Raw genomic sequence first — 14837 nt, 5'->3', positions numbered from 1 at the left:
AGACACCAGACACCCACTTGGCCACGAACACTGCCTGCTCGCTGGCCAACACAAATACGACACTTCGCTGTATCTGGACCCACTAGTCGCTGTCATACACGTGACCCACTGACCGCTGCCAGACACACATCCACGAAGCACGCACACAGAACTTTGCTATGTTGGGACCCACCGGCTGTCGTCATACACGTGACCTTCCAGCCGGTGCCAGACACCCAAACACAACATACATACACAACTTTGCTGCCACCACCCTATCTATTACGTTACTGGGGAGACAGGGAACCCCAAGATTGTTCCACCCGCAAGCAGACACACCCACAAGGTAGAGTAAGCCACCTGGTCATACACTATACGGTCACACACCGCACATGCACTCTTCCTGGAGCTAACTAGGTTCGTTTAGGCTACAAGACAAACCATCAAACTTTTAGGTTTAATGCATTAAAATGGACAGTACTCGGTTACAAAAAGATGGTTACAAAAAGACATACAGACACTGCAAACAAAGAAAACAAAAAGGATAAAATAAGAAAGTTCTAATACTTAGCACAGGATGCGTCGTATGGGTTCTTCCTTCCCAGGGGATTTGGGCTTAGAAAGTGGTGCACAAACCAATTCGATTGGATCCCCAACTTTGTGACAATTACATGTTCCCTTGGTCTCCCTTTTATGTAAGATCTGAAAGGGTTGGGCTGAGGGCGTCACCTGACATCTGTAACTCAGCCCCTTTGGGCAGAGCTTCAGCCATCCCCCCTCAGCCCTCAAGGGAACACACTTGGACATATAAAAAAAAGATACTTTCCCAGGCACCATATCAATGGTATGGGCCCCTGCCCTTCTTCATAATTCATATCTCGCCGTTCTGATTCCTGGCATATCAAACATCATATGCCTCGGACACTCAGAAGGTGAGATACCCCTTATGGCATGATGAGGACAGGTAGACAGGCCATGTTTGGACTCCCCGCGATGTCCTCATCATAACCGACGCTAAGAAATTGGTTCTGTGGCTCTATGTTTTATTTGAAGAAAGTTATGGGAGATTTCATATTCCTATTCCTTTCCTCAAAGAGAGTCCACCCCCTGCTGGCATGGAGTCAGTGAGCCTGCCTCAGAGGTGCGAAGTCAACACTCTAGTCACAATCTACTCCACCATCTTCTTTACAGCTCCATGCTTATTCCCCCATGCAGAGAGACTTTTGGTCTTTTACACAGCGTAATCAGACGGCCTGACTCCAAGCTAATCAATAAGTCCATATGATTAACTTGCATCAGCTATGGGCTATTGCTATTAGACTAAATCTATAAAATATCAATCACAATCTATAAAATATCCACTGCATGAATACATATAAACCAAACCACACCTAAAACCACTTTACATATTTATGAATAAGGACAGGGCTGTCCATATTCCTTACAAAAGCATTTATATATTAAACTAATCAAAGTTGCCCCTTTCTGCATTAATTCCATATGTTCTGTCATCAGTTTTCATGTCTTCAACATAAATCTAAATGTAGAAAATAAAGAAAGCAAAAAAAACCATCAGAAGGAGCGTCCAAATGTTTTGTTGGCATTGTACATATACTGTATGAGCCTTTTCCAGTTTTCCAGATGAACTGTGTTTAGACTGTCAGGCACAATAAGCATTCAAACATAGCTGATGTTGGGGGCAGCTCCTTGAACAGATTACTTATTTAGTAGCTGGGTAGGATATGTACAGTGTATAGAAGTAATCCAAATATCATGGCCACTTTCTTCCTGAAATAGTTATGCTCAGCCAACCTGACGGGGACGACGTGCGTCAGGTATGTATGTATGTATGTATGTACACTACACTTCCGGGTCCACGTGCGGGGGTGGGGGAACACGGGGAAGGGGGCGATTCACATACATAACATACATTACAAAGTTGTATAACTTTGTAATGTGTGTTATTTTGTGAATAATTTCTTAGCGCCGCACTACCCCTTTAAAGGGGAACTCCAGATAAGAAAAACTTGTTTTCTATTAAAAGTACATTAAAAGTTATATAGATGTGTCTATACAATGTATTACCATATCTGTACGGTTCTGCCACATCGGTAGCTGATAGAAATCCAGGAAGTGAAAAAAATGGCCTCTGTGCGGATTCACATTGTCTCCTGCTCTCACTGCTCTCCCACCTTAGGAGACAAATCTTCCATGCCTCTGTCTCACATTGTGTGTGTCTGCTAGGCACAGGCTGATGATGCAGACAGGGGGCAGGGCGTGATTCACCATCTCTGACTGGCCAGAAGCAGGTGTTTCAGCTTCACTGATTGTGCAAAAGTCTACAGAGAAATTAGGGCTGTGTTCACACATGTTGGAGTGTCCTTGCAGTACTGCAGCATCTGCACAAAAATGATGCAGAAACACAATTAGATAATGCTAAACAGCAGAGAGGATAAGAGCCAACACTGCCAATCCCACCGGCACAAAAAACAAGGCATAAACAGTATATCCCATGTAAGATAATATCGTATAAAGTCCTTTTTGTGGGAATCAACTTCAACGATAAAAGATGCTTGATCATAATATGTGCGTGGAGATGAAAAGAGAAAAAAAGAAAAATTTAATTTAAAAAGTTCTTTGATTTATTGCAATATCAGCATTACAGGTAGAGAATACAGTGTGGTATGCGGGTGGGACCACAATGAAATTATAAAGTACTGTACTCCAAATAATTCAGTAACACAATGAAACTGCAATGTGTGAACTCAGCCTGCAACAGATTTGGGTGGGGAATAGGCAGGGTGGGGGGCTGTGATGGAACAGCTGAGGGAAAGCATTGCATTCTGGAACCTGTAGTACTGAGTACATCTGCTCAACCAGGAAATACAGAAACACAATACAGTACTCACAGTAAATGACCATCAGCTTTCATGCTGGTGTCAGTCATTTAACCCCTTAACGACATCGGGCGTAAATTTACGGCCGATGTTTACCCAACCGCTGCATGTAAACACGCGGCGATCGGGTAATGATGGCTGCTGTTACTAACAGCAGACCACCATAGCTTGTCGGCACGGGGGGGGTGATTAACCCCCACGTGCTGACGATCGCTGTAATTGGCTGATTTATTCAAATCAGCCAACTACAGTGATTTTCCGGTTCCCGGGTCATCGGTGACCCGGGGACCTGGAATTTAATGATGATTGGTGCTGTCCGAGACAGCACCAATTATCATTAGTGTTTACAGTGGGAGGGGCCACGGTGCCAGCCTCCCGGTCGCCGCTATTGGCTGATCAGGCCCGGCCGGCCAATAGCGGTGATCAAAGTAAAAATAAATATTTTTACTTTGATCTGCACACCTCAGTCGGTTAGCTGAGGTGTGCAGAGCAGGTGAGTGTGGTGTGTAGTGCACCATACTCACCTGATCCCGGCGTCCGGTGCGGCAAATCGGCGATCCCGTGGCGTCCGCTTCTCTGCGTCTTTGTTCGGCTCTTGTCAGGTAACTTTGTTTTTTTCCGGAGATCTTCGGCTATTTCCGTCAGGTACATAGTACTGCCCCCTAGCAGCTGGTTAGTGTATATCATACACTAATCAGTTGCTTTGGGGTGAAGAAATAGCTTCTTTTTTTTTTCCGCCCTTTCGCCGCTGAGTGCTGATCAGCATAAGTGCGCCGGGTAGGGGTTTCCCCCCCTCCTTTTTCCTTCTTTTTTTTTTATATCCTACCGCCACTGTTTGCTGATAAGTACCACACATAAGTGCGGCATTTATCAGCAACTCTTTTTTTGGCGTAGGTTTTTTTCCCCCCTCTTACTGTGAAAAACACGTAAAACACAAAACACTACACTACACTACCACACATTACATTACAATACATCTAATAAAGTTTTACACTACACCACTACACCACATTACATTTACATACCCCCCATACCCCCCTACCCCAATCCCCGTATAAAAATGTCACAGAAACGGTTTTCGGTGGAAGAGGCGTACGCACTTATCGCCTCTGACACCGAAACAGCCAGTGAGGATGAATGGGGGGATCCTTTATTCCTCCATTCATCCTCATCCTTATCATCACCATCATCATCATCCAGTGATGATGATTATCCACCACGGCGTCCAAGGAGGACGCCTCGGGCTGCCCCCGTCATTCCATCCCACCCTCTGCCCCCCAGACAAGTCATCCCATCCCGCCCCCTGCCCCCCAGACACGTCATCCCATCCCACCCCCCATCCCCCAGACAGGTGACCCCATCTGGACCCCAGACTCCCCAAATCATCAGCCCTGGATTCCTGGCTTTATGGCTATGGCGGGAATCCAGGTTAACCCCACAGGTCTCAGAGAAATAGACTTTTTCAAGCTCTATTTCTCTGATGACTGTAAATTTGATGGTGGCGCAAACAAATCTGTACGCGCAGCAATTCCTGGCCCCAGAACCCCTCCTCTTCTTTTTCTAGGCCCATGGCGTGGACCCCTGTGGATGCAGCCGAAATGACAACATTTTGGGGGCTCCTGCTGCACATGGGCCTAGTAAAAAAAAACACAATGCGGCAATACTGGAGTGGGGATATTATATATAATACCCCACTTTACAGAATGGCCATGGGACGGGTACGATTCGAAACCCTCCTAAAATTCTTGCATTTTAATGATAATGCAAGTTGCCCCCCGCGATATGACCCCTCATATCACTGACTGTACAAAGTACGGCCGTTCATAGAGCATTTCTTATCCAAATTTGCTGAGATGTATATCCCAGAGAAATACATCTCAGTAGATGAGTCCCTCCTGAGCTTTAAAGGACGACTCCATTTCCGTCAGTACCTTTCCAGTAAGAGATCACGGCATGGCGTGAAATTCTACAAACTCTGTGAGAGTACCTCAGGGTACACTTACAGATTTAGAGTATATGAGGGTAGGGACACCCAAATCCAGCCCCCAGAATGCCCCCCCCCCCCATCCCTGAGTTAGTGGGAAGATCATTTAGGAACTGATCTTCCCACTGCTGGATAAAGGTTATCACCTGTACGTTGATAACTTTTATACCAGCATCCCCCTGTTTCGGTCCCTCGCTGCCCGAGCTACTGTAGCTTGTGGCACGATCCGAAAAAATCAAAGAGGCCTCCCAAGTCATCCAGTTAGAGAAACGATGAGAAGGGGTGCATGCAAGGCCTATGCCTGTGAAAACATGTTGTTGGTCAGATATAAGGACAAGCGCGATGTCCTTATTCTGACCACAATTCACAGGAATTGCATCACCCCTGTCCCTGTATGTGGTACCACGAACGTGGTGAACAAACCTGATTGTATTCTAGACTACAATCAGTATATGGGAGGAGTTGATCTCTCAGATCAAGTCCTCAAACCATATAACGCCACGCGAAAAACATGAACGTGGTACAAAAAGATGGCCGTACATCTGGTACAAACAGCGATGTACAACGCTTTTGTGTTGTACCGATGCGCCGGCCACCCGGGAAAATCCTTGATTTCCAGGAAGCAGTAATCAAAGCCCTGATATTTGGCAGCCACGGAGCGGGCCCCAGCGCTTCTGGATATGAAGGACCCCGTATCGTACAGGGACAACATTTTCCAGGTCAAGTCCCCCACACTGGAAAAAAGGGGAGATCCCAAAAGAAGTGCAGAGTGTGCCACAAAAGGGGGTTCAGGAAGGACACCATTTACCAGTGTGACACCTGTCCTGATCACCCCGGCCTCTGCATAAAGGATTGCTTCCTTGGAGTTCTAAATTTTCAATATTCTGTCCCTTTTTCTTATTTCAGGGGTTACGTTGATCCAGGGATTATTCTGATTGCCATTATGGAGTCGGGAAGGAATTTTTCCCCTGTGATGAGGCTACTGTTTTCTGCCTCACGAGGGTTTTTTGCCTTCCTCTGGATCAACACAGGTTGAATTTGATGGACTCCTGTCCTTTTCAACCTTATAAACTTCTAATTGGCCTAATACCCCCAAATTAATTAAAATTGTCCCTTTTCCCCAACTAAATAGACATGACCTCCATTCCCATTAGAGGCTTGCCATGATGCAATTAGAAAGCCCCTGTGCGGCCAGGACAGTACAAACCCCCCACAAGTGACCCCATTCTGGAAACTAAACCCCATAAGGAATCTAACAAGTGGGGTAGCGGGGATATGGACCCCTAGTGACGGCCACATTAGTGTCTTTACAGCACATGTTCTACATATGTTCCCCATCACCAGTAGGGTCCATATCCTCACTGCACCCCTTGTTAGATTCCTTGAGGGGTGTATTTTCCAGAATGGGGTCACTTGTGGGGGGTTTCTACTGTCCTGGCAGCACAGGAGCATTGTAAATGCAACATGGCCTCCATCCTCCATTCCAGCCTTTAAATAGCGCTCTGTCCCTTTGGTGGCTTGCCCTGTGCCCATATGGCATATTATGTCCACATGTGGGGTATTTTTGTACTCAGGGAAAATTACCCTACACGTTTTGCATTTATTTTCTCTTTTAACCCCTTTTGGAAATGAAAAAAATCAAGGCTGGACCAACATTTAGTGTAAAAAAAATTATAATTTTTACACTAAGTCATTGATCTAGTCTTTATTTTTTTCATTTTCACAAAGGGTTAAAAGATAAAATAAACACAAAATGTGTAGAGCAATTTCCCCCAAGTACGGAAACACCCCACATGTGGACATAAAGCGTCATGCGGGTGCAGGGTAAGCCTCCAAAGGGAGGGAACGCCATTTGGCTAGAATGGATGGTGAATGCATGGTGAATTGACGTCACATTGTTCCACATATGTGCCCGTCACCAGTGGGGTCCATATGCTCTTTGCACCCCTTGTTGGATTCCGTGAGGGGTGTAGTTTCCAGAATGGGGTCACTTGTGGGGGTTTACCACTGTCTTGGCAGCATAGGGTCTTTGTAAATGAAACATGGCCCTTGAAATCCATTCCAGCCAAATCCAGCCTCCAAAAGCCAAATTGCACTACTTCCCTTTGGAGGCCGTCTTGCGGCCGCATGGTACTTTATGTCCACATGTGGGGTGTTTCCGTACTCGAAACAAACTGCTCTACACGCTTTTAGCTTTTTTTTCTCTTTTAAACCCTTGTGAAAAGGGAAAAAATCAAGTATAGACCAACATGTAGTCTAAATTTTTTTTACTTTTTACACTAAATCATTGATCTAGACTTGGTTTTTTCATTTTCACAAGGGGTTAAAAGAGAAGAAACAAAACAAAACATGTAGAGAAATTTCCCCCGAGTACGGAAATACCCCACATGTGGACTTAAGGCACTAAGCGGCCGCAAGACGAGCCTCCAATGGGAAGGAGCGCCATTTAGCTTTTTGGGGCTGGATTTCGGTAGAATGGATTTCGAGGGCCATGTAGCATTTAAAAAGTCCCTGTTCTGCTAAGCCAGTGAAAACCCCCCACAAGTGACCCCATTATGGAAACTACACCCCTCAGGGAATGTAACAATGGGTGTAGTGAGCATATGGACCACACTGGTGACTGGTACAAATGTGGAACAATGTGGCGTGAAAATGAAATATTACATTTTTTACACTATAATGTTGGTCTAGCCTTGAATTTTTCATTTTCACAAGGGGTTAAAAGAGAAAAAAGCCACAAAATGTGTAGAGCAATTTCCCCGAGTCCGTAAATACCCCACATGTGGACATAAACCGCAATGTGGGTGCAGGGCAAGCCTCCGAAGGGAAGGAGCGCCATTTGGATTTTGGAGGTTGGATTTGGCTGGAATGGATGATGAACGCCATGTCGCATTTACAGAGCCATCGTGCTGCCAAGACAGTGGAAACCCCCCACAAGTGACCCCATTCTGAAAACTACCCCCTTCATGGAATCTAACAAGGGGTTCAGTGAGGATATGTACCCCTGGATGACGGGCACATATGTGTAGTGAAAGTGAAAAAATGAAAATTTTCACTTTCACATCACATTTTTCTACATTTGTGCCCGTCACCAGTGGAGTCCATATCCTCACTGCACCCCTTGTTAGATTCCTTCAGGGGTGTAGTTTCCAGAATGGGGTCACTTGTGGGAAGTTTCCAGTGTCTTGGCAGCACAAGGGCTCTGTAAATGTGACATGGCCCTTGAAATCCATTCCAGTGAAATCCAGCTTCCAAAAGCCAATTGGCGCTCCTTCCCTTTGGAGGCTTGCCCTGCACCCAAATTGCGCTTTATGTCCACATGTTTGGTATTTCCGTACTCGGGAGAAACTGCGCTACACATTTTGTGTTGTTTTTTTTTCCTTTTATCCCTTTGTGAAAATGAAAAATTGAAGGTTAGAACAACGTTTTAGTGTAAAAAATATTTTTTTCTTTTTTCACGCCATATTGTTAGGGTTTAAATGCTCACCGCACTCCTTGTTATATTCCTTGAGGGGTGTAGTTTTCTGAATGGTGTCCCTTTAGGGGTGTTTTTTACATTTTGGCACCCCAGAGCCTCTGCCAACCTGAAGTGGTACAGTCAGAAATGACCAAATATAACGGAGCCATTGAAATTCACTAGGCGCTCCTTTGTTTCTGAGACTTGTGGTTGTGTCAAATAGCGCAATAGGGCCACATATGGGGTATTTCTATAAACTGCAGAAACGGGGAAATCAATATTGGCGTGCATTTCTCTGGTAATAAGTTTATAAATATGAAAAATATTGGATTACAATAAAATCTCTGCACAGAAAATTAAAATGTTCAAATTTCTTACACACTTAGCTTTTATTTATTTGACTCTCCTAAAGGGTTAAAAAAACTTTCTGGATATGCTTTTGCAGAGTGTGGGGGGTGCAGTTTCTGAAATGGGGTGCTTTGTGGGGCTTTCTAACATACAGGCCCCTCAAATACACTTTAAACCTTAACAGGTCCCTAAAAATATCTGATTTTGAAATTTTACTGAAAATTTGGAAATTTGCTGCTTATGTTTTAAGCTTTCTATTGTCTAAAAAAATGAAAGATAGTTTAATATATGCCGCCAACATAAAGTAGGCATGTTGCTAATGCTATTTAATATATAATTTATGTGGTATAGCCACTTTCTGTATAAGCAAAAAAGTTTCAAAGTTGGAAAAATGCATTTTTTCACAAATTTTCACGTTATTTGGGGTTTTTTCATAAAGATTCGTTATAAGTATCTACTCTAATTTACCAGAAATGTAAAGTACAATATGTCACGAGAAAACAATCTCAGAATCAGCTGGATAGGTAAAAGCATCCCGAAGTTATTAATGAATAAAGTGACACAGGTCATATTCATAAAATTTGTCTCTGTCATTAAGGCCATTTAAGGCTCTGTCTTTAAGGGGTTAAAGGGAATCTGTCATCTGCAATTCATGTGGTCAACCACGTTTTTGTGTATACTAAAAAAAAAATATGTGTTTTATCTGTTTTCAATCACTTTTTTTAATAATGGAAAAACAGATCGAAACAGATGAACATAAATGCATTTTTTTTAATTTAATCTTCATAAATGTTTTTTTTTTTTTTGCTAAATATGGATGAAAAAAATGGACTGCAAAAATGCAGTGTCAACCCAGCCTTAAGTGCCACTAGCAATAGCAATAACATCACTTAAAAAGGCACTGTCACAAAACAAAACTTTTGACATGTCAGGGAGACATGTCAAAAGTTTTCATAAGTTGGAGTCTGAGTGTTCACACCGCAACTGATCGGGAGAATGAGCCAGGAGAAGTCCACGCAGAGTGGATCTCTACTTGCTCTGTCACGTGTGGCGATGGATACATAATGCAAGTCTCCCAGCTCATTCCTCTGATTGGTCATTGCCTGAACATTTAGAGTCTGACTGATAAAAAAAAAGTTTTGACATGTCTCCCTGACATATAGAAGCATCCAAGATTTCAACAAATATCCAACGATTTTATTGCATATATAAACAGTATAAACATTGACATTTTGATCAGAGATGGTCTTTATCCAGACCATTTCACATCAAAACGTAATCCTCTATCTCAGTATCATATCGCAGTTCTGTGTTGGCAAAGACTTCAGAAGAGAAGGATTTAGGGGTAGTGATGTCTGACAACCTTTAAATGAGTCACCAGTACAACCAGGCAATGGGAAAAGCAAATTGCATGCTGGTCTGCATAGCTAGAGGTATAACCAGTAGGAAGAGGGAGATTGTGATCCCGCTGTATAGAGCTCTAGTGACATCACATGTGGAATACTGTGTCCAGTTTTGGAGATCTCACCTAAAAATAGGACAGGTCCAAAGACAGGTTACAAAAATGGTGAAGGGTATCAGGCATAAAACATATCAGAAAAGATTGAAAGGGAATGTGTCATTAGAAAACGACTTATTATTTTAATAATGTTAAACATATTTTTTAAGAATTTTTGGTGGCATTTTTTCTAATTTTGCATTTTTCTATATTATAAAACAATCTGAAAATCTTGCAGTTAAGACTTCCTGTTGTGTCTGTGGTAATAAGAGAAGTCTGCTGTAAAGTGATCTATACAGCATTACAGCATCATGTGACACCAGTAGGTAGATAGCACCAAAAAAGACAATAGCAGCTCCCTGTGGAATGACCTTTTCAAAGGTCATAGAGCACACATAATGATATTTTAAATTTGTTTCAAGGTGACAGGGTCTGTTTATTGTCATCTATATCCATAAGTCTGGCTATAAAGCATGGCATTAAATGCTGTTAAAAACAGCCCATGCATTATGGCAGCCCCCATAACAATGTACAAAGAGTGAAAAAGAGAAAAATTAAAGTCAGAAAATAAAAACAGATTAGAATAAAAGAACAAGTTTTAGTATGTGATTTCAATCAGTAAAAGAAAATTTAGGTGACATGTTCCCTTTAAGGACACAAATCTGTATAGTCTGAGGGGGAGGAGGGAAAGGGTTGTATGATCAAAACCTTTCAATATGTTAAAGGACTAAATAAGGTTTAAGGGGAAGTGTTTTTAATTAATCTCTTAAGGACGGAGCCAATTTTCATTTTTTCGTTTTCATTTTTTCCTCCTTGTGTTTAAAAGGCCATAGCACTTGCATTTTTTCACCTAGAAACCCACATGAGCCCTTATTTTTTGCGTCACTAATTTTACTTTGCAATGGCAGACTTAATTTTTGCATAAAATATGCTGCAAAACCAGGAAAAAATTATATTCGCTGTGAAATTGAAAAAAAAAAAGCAATTCTTTTTCTTTGCGTTTTTTTCGCTTATACGCCGTTTGCTCTATGGAAAAACTGACATGTTATATATGTTCCTCGAGTCGATACGATTAAAACGATATGCAACTTTCATAACTTTTATATCATTTGAAAAAAAATAAAACCTTCTACAGAAAAAAATGTTCCTTAAAATTGCTCTATTCCCAGCCTTATAGCACTTTTATCCTTCGGTCTATGGGGCTGATTTAGCGGTAGCAGCAGAGAGGACTGTGTCAGACTGAAAGGAGTAGAATACGCAACTTCCTGCAGGACATACAGAAGCTGATAAGTACTACGGGGCTTGAGTTTAAAAATCTGTCAACTTCTGGCACCAGTTGACTTAATATGTCACTGTCGTTATAACTTTTAAAAAACTAAATCAACAGAAGATGTGAAATAAAGCACTTTGAAATTTACATTAGTTTTTATTTTATTTTTTTATCATGGAAAGCACAGCACTTCCTGTGTTCTGATTCTTTTTATTTTTTATTTTTTCAAAGAGTCTAAACACAGGAAGTCCAACGTTTCCCAGGTCATTTGAGCACTCACAGAGAAGGCAGTCATGTGATTGATGGTTAAAAACAATTTTTTCCCCCTGAGTACCACTTTAAGGGGTTAACACTTGGGATAGAAGGTTTTGTAGCCCAAAGGTGTGAAACGACCGATTCCATGTTGTGCCAATAAAATTTATTCACACTCTGACCTTGTCCTCATTGGATTTTATGTCACCATAAGCTTATTTGTCAATCATTAACAGAAAAGAATGTAATCTCAAAGAGAAAACAAATCTAGAGAAAATAGAACAAAGATCATTTTTAATAAGTTGTTATAGGTGCCCTAAGCAAGCAACTTACTTTTTAGTCAGTAAGACATTTTTTTTTTAAATTTTATCTAAAGACAATCCATAAAAATATAATAATAATAATATTTATTTGTATAGCGCCAACAGGTTCCGCAGTGCTAAATCAATCAATCCAAATAAAAAAATTTTTAGCTTTTCTGAGCACTAAAAATGCAGTGGCAGTTTTCCAGCCTAAAGCCTCCCATCCTCTTCTCTACCCTTATCCCACATTCTTCTTGAATCAGATATACAGTTGGGCCCCCAATCCAGAATGCTCCCTAATTCTTCATCATTTATGTTTTTTATTACCAATTTTTGCCCTACCATTGTCTAATGCTCAGATATCTTAGGTTTGAAATAGTTAAAGAACCTGCAGCTTTGGTGGAGGTCCCCACTACCTTACAAGTGATGAAGTACCAGCCGCACATGCCTTTAACCCCTTAGTGACCGCCATGCTGCCACTAATGGGCTTTATTCCGATGCGTACGCCTTTTAATGGCGGGCGCATTGGTATAAATTACCGCCCGGGGGCGGCTGCAGTACGGGGCATCAGCAGTCAGTGTGACCGCTGACCCCCTCCTGTACCTGCCCGGAGCAGAGGATTCTCCGCTTCGGGCAGTTTAACCCGTTAAATGCCGCTGTCAAAGCATGACAGCGGCATCTTACGGGTTCCGGTGTGTACCGGACGGCGCCGCAGGTCCACTTACGTGATCGGAGGTCCCGCAGCGCCGTCCGGTCCCCCCGATGTCTCCATGGTAACTCTGGGGGCCTAATGAAGGCCCCCGGGCTTACCATGGATAAGCCATCCTGCTGACAAGGGTGGCTGTGCTACTGCCTGTCAGCAGGATGGTCACATGATACAATACACTGTACTGCAGAAGCAGTACAGTGTATTGTATACTGTAATCTAAGTCTTACACTAGTGTACAGTAATGTACACTAGTGTAAAAAAGTTAAAAAAAAGTGCACCAAACACAATCAAAACAAACACAAAACCCACTCTGTCGCGCAAAAGATGAGAATGCTATGGATCTTGCAATGTTGCGACAGTTTTTGTGGGTTTTTGCTAGGAAGATAGTTTCTATTGCGCCATAGTGGTAATAGTTAAAAAAACCTACACAAATGTGGTATCACCGTAACCGTAGTGACCCAGAGAATACATGTATTATGTTATTAGTGACCGCCGATATGAATTTTTACGGCGATCACTAATGGGCTCTATTCTGCTGCCATCAGCTCTTTATGGCGATGGCGCAGTATAGTGCAGGGGCGCCAGTCCCCTCATCGGTGATCGCCGTTATTACCAGTATTACCGATGTACATCCCTGCTGCGAGTTTGTCCAAAGGCCGACCCGTTAACCCCCCGGCCGCCGGAGACTATATATCACCTGGTCCCGACTATACATCACCTGGTCCTTCGCTGATTCCAGGCACGTCCTGCTCAGCCAATCAGTGCGCTGCCCCACCACAGCACTGATTGGCTGAACGGGCAGTGAAGACGTCGGGAGCCCCGTAGCCGGGATCATGTGACGTATAGTCTCCGGCGGCCGGGGAGTTAACGGTGCGAGCTGCAGACAAACTCGCAGCAGGGATGTACATCCCTGCTGCGAGTTTGTCTGCCATTGAGTACACATGGCTGGGATCCTCAGCGAGTCTCACTGCGAATACGCAGCCAGAAACTTGCTGCGGATACGACAAGTGTGTTTGTACCCTTAAAAAAAGATCAAACTTTCATTCTCTCCACCAGAGGTGGCGGAGAGCATGGGGCAATGATCAGGGACTAGCCGATGTGGTCCTGGCACAAGTGATCAGCGGTATATACTATATACCACTGATCACTTGTTCCAAATGCTTCCGGCACCCGTCAAGTGCCCCGGATTACCTATAACCACCTCGCATTACCTGTAACCACCTCGCATTACCTGTAACCACCCTAGATTACCTGTAACCACTCCGCATTACCTGTAACCACCCCAGATTACCTGTAAACACCCCACATTACTTGTAACCACCCCAGATTACCTGTAACCACTCCGCATTACCTGTAACCACCCCAGATTACCTGTAACCACCCCAGATTACCTGTAACCACTCCGTATTACCTGTAACCACTCCGCATTACTTGTAACCACCCCAGATTACCTGTAACCACCCCAGATTACCTGTAACCACTCCGTATTACCTGTAACCACTTCGCATTACCTGTAACCACTCCGCATTACCTGTAACCACTCCGCATTACCTGTAACCACCCCAGATTACCTGTAACCACTCCGCATTACCTGTAACCACCCCAGATTACCTGTAAACACCCCACATTACTTGTAACCACCCCAGATTACCTGTAACCACTCCGCATTACCTGTAACCACCCCAGATTACCTGTAACCACCCCAGATTACCTGTAACCACTCCGTATTACCTGTAACCACTCCGCATTACTTGTAACCACCCCAAATTACCTGTAACCACCCCAGATTACCTGTAACCACTCCGTATTACCTGTAACCACTTCGCATTACCTGTAACCACTCCGCATTACCTGTAACCACTCCGCATTACCTGTAACCACCCCAGATTACCTGTAACCACTCCGCATTACCTGTAACCACCCCAGATTACCTGTAACCACCCCAGATTATTCATAACCACTCCAGTTTACCTGTAACTGCTCAGATTACCCGTAACCATCCCAGATAGCCAGTAAACACCCCCAGATTGCCTGTAACCACCCCAGATTGCCACAGGCTACCCATAACCACTACAGATTGCCCATACCCACCCCAGAATGCCTGTCACTCCTCCCCCAGATTGCCCATCACCACCCCAGTT

The sequence above is a fragment of the Dendropsophus ebraccatus genome, chromosome 5 (genome assembly GCF_027789765.1).
Source record: "Dendropsophus ebraccatus isolate aDenEbr1 chromosome 5, aDenEbr1.pat, whole genome shotgun sequence".
Lineage (NCBI taxonomy): Eukaryota > Metazoa > Chordata > Amphibia > Anura > Hylidae > Dendropsophus > Dendropsophus ebraccatus.
This window is presented reverse-complemented; position numbering follows the sequence as displayed.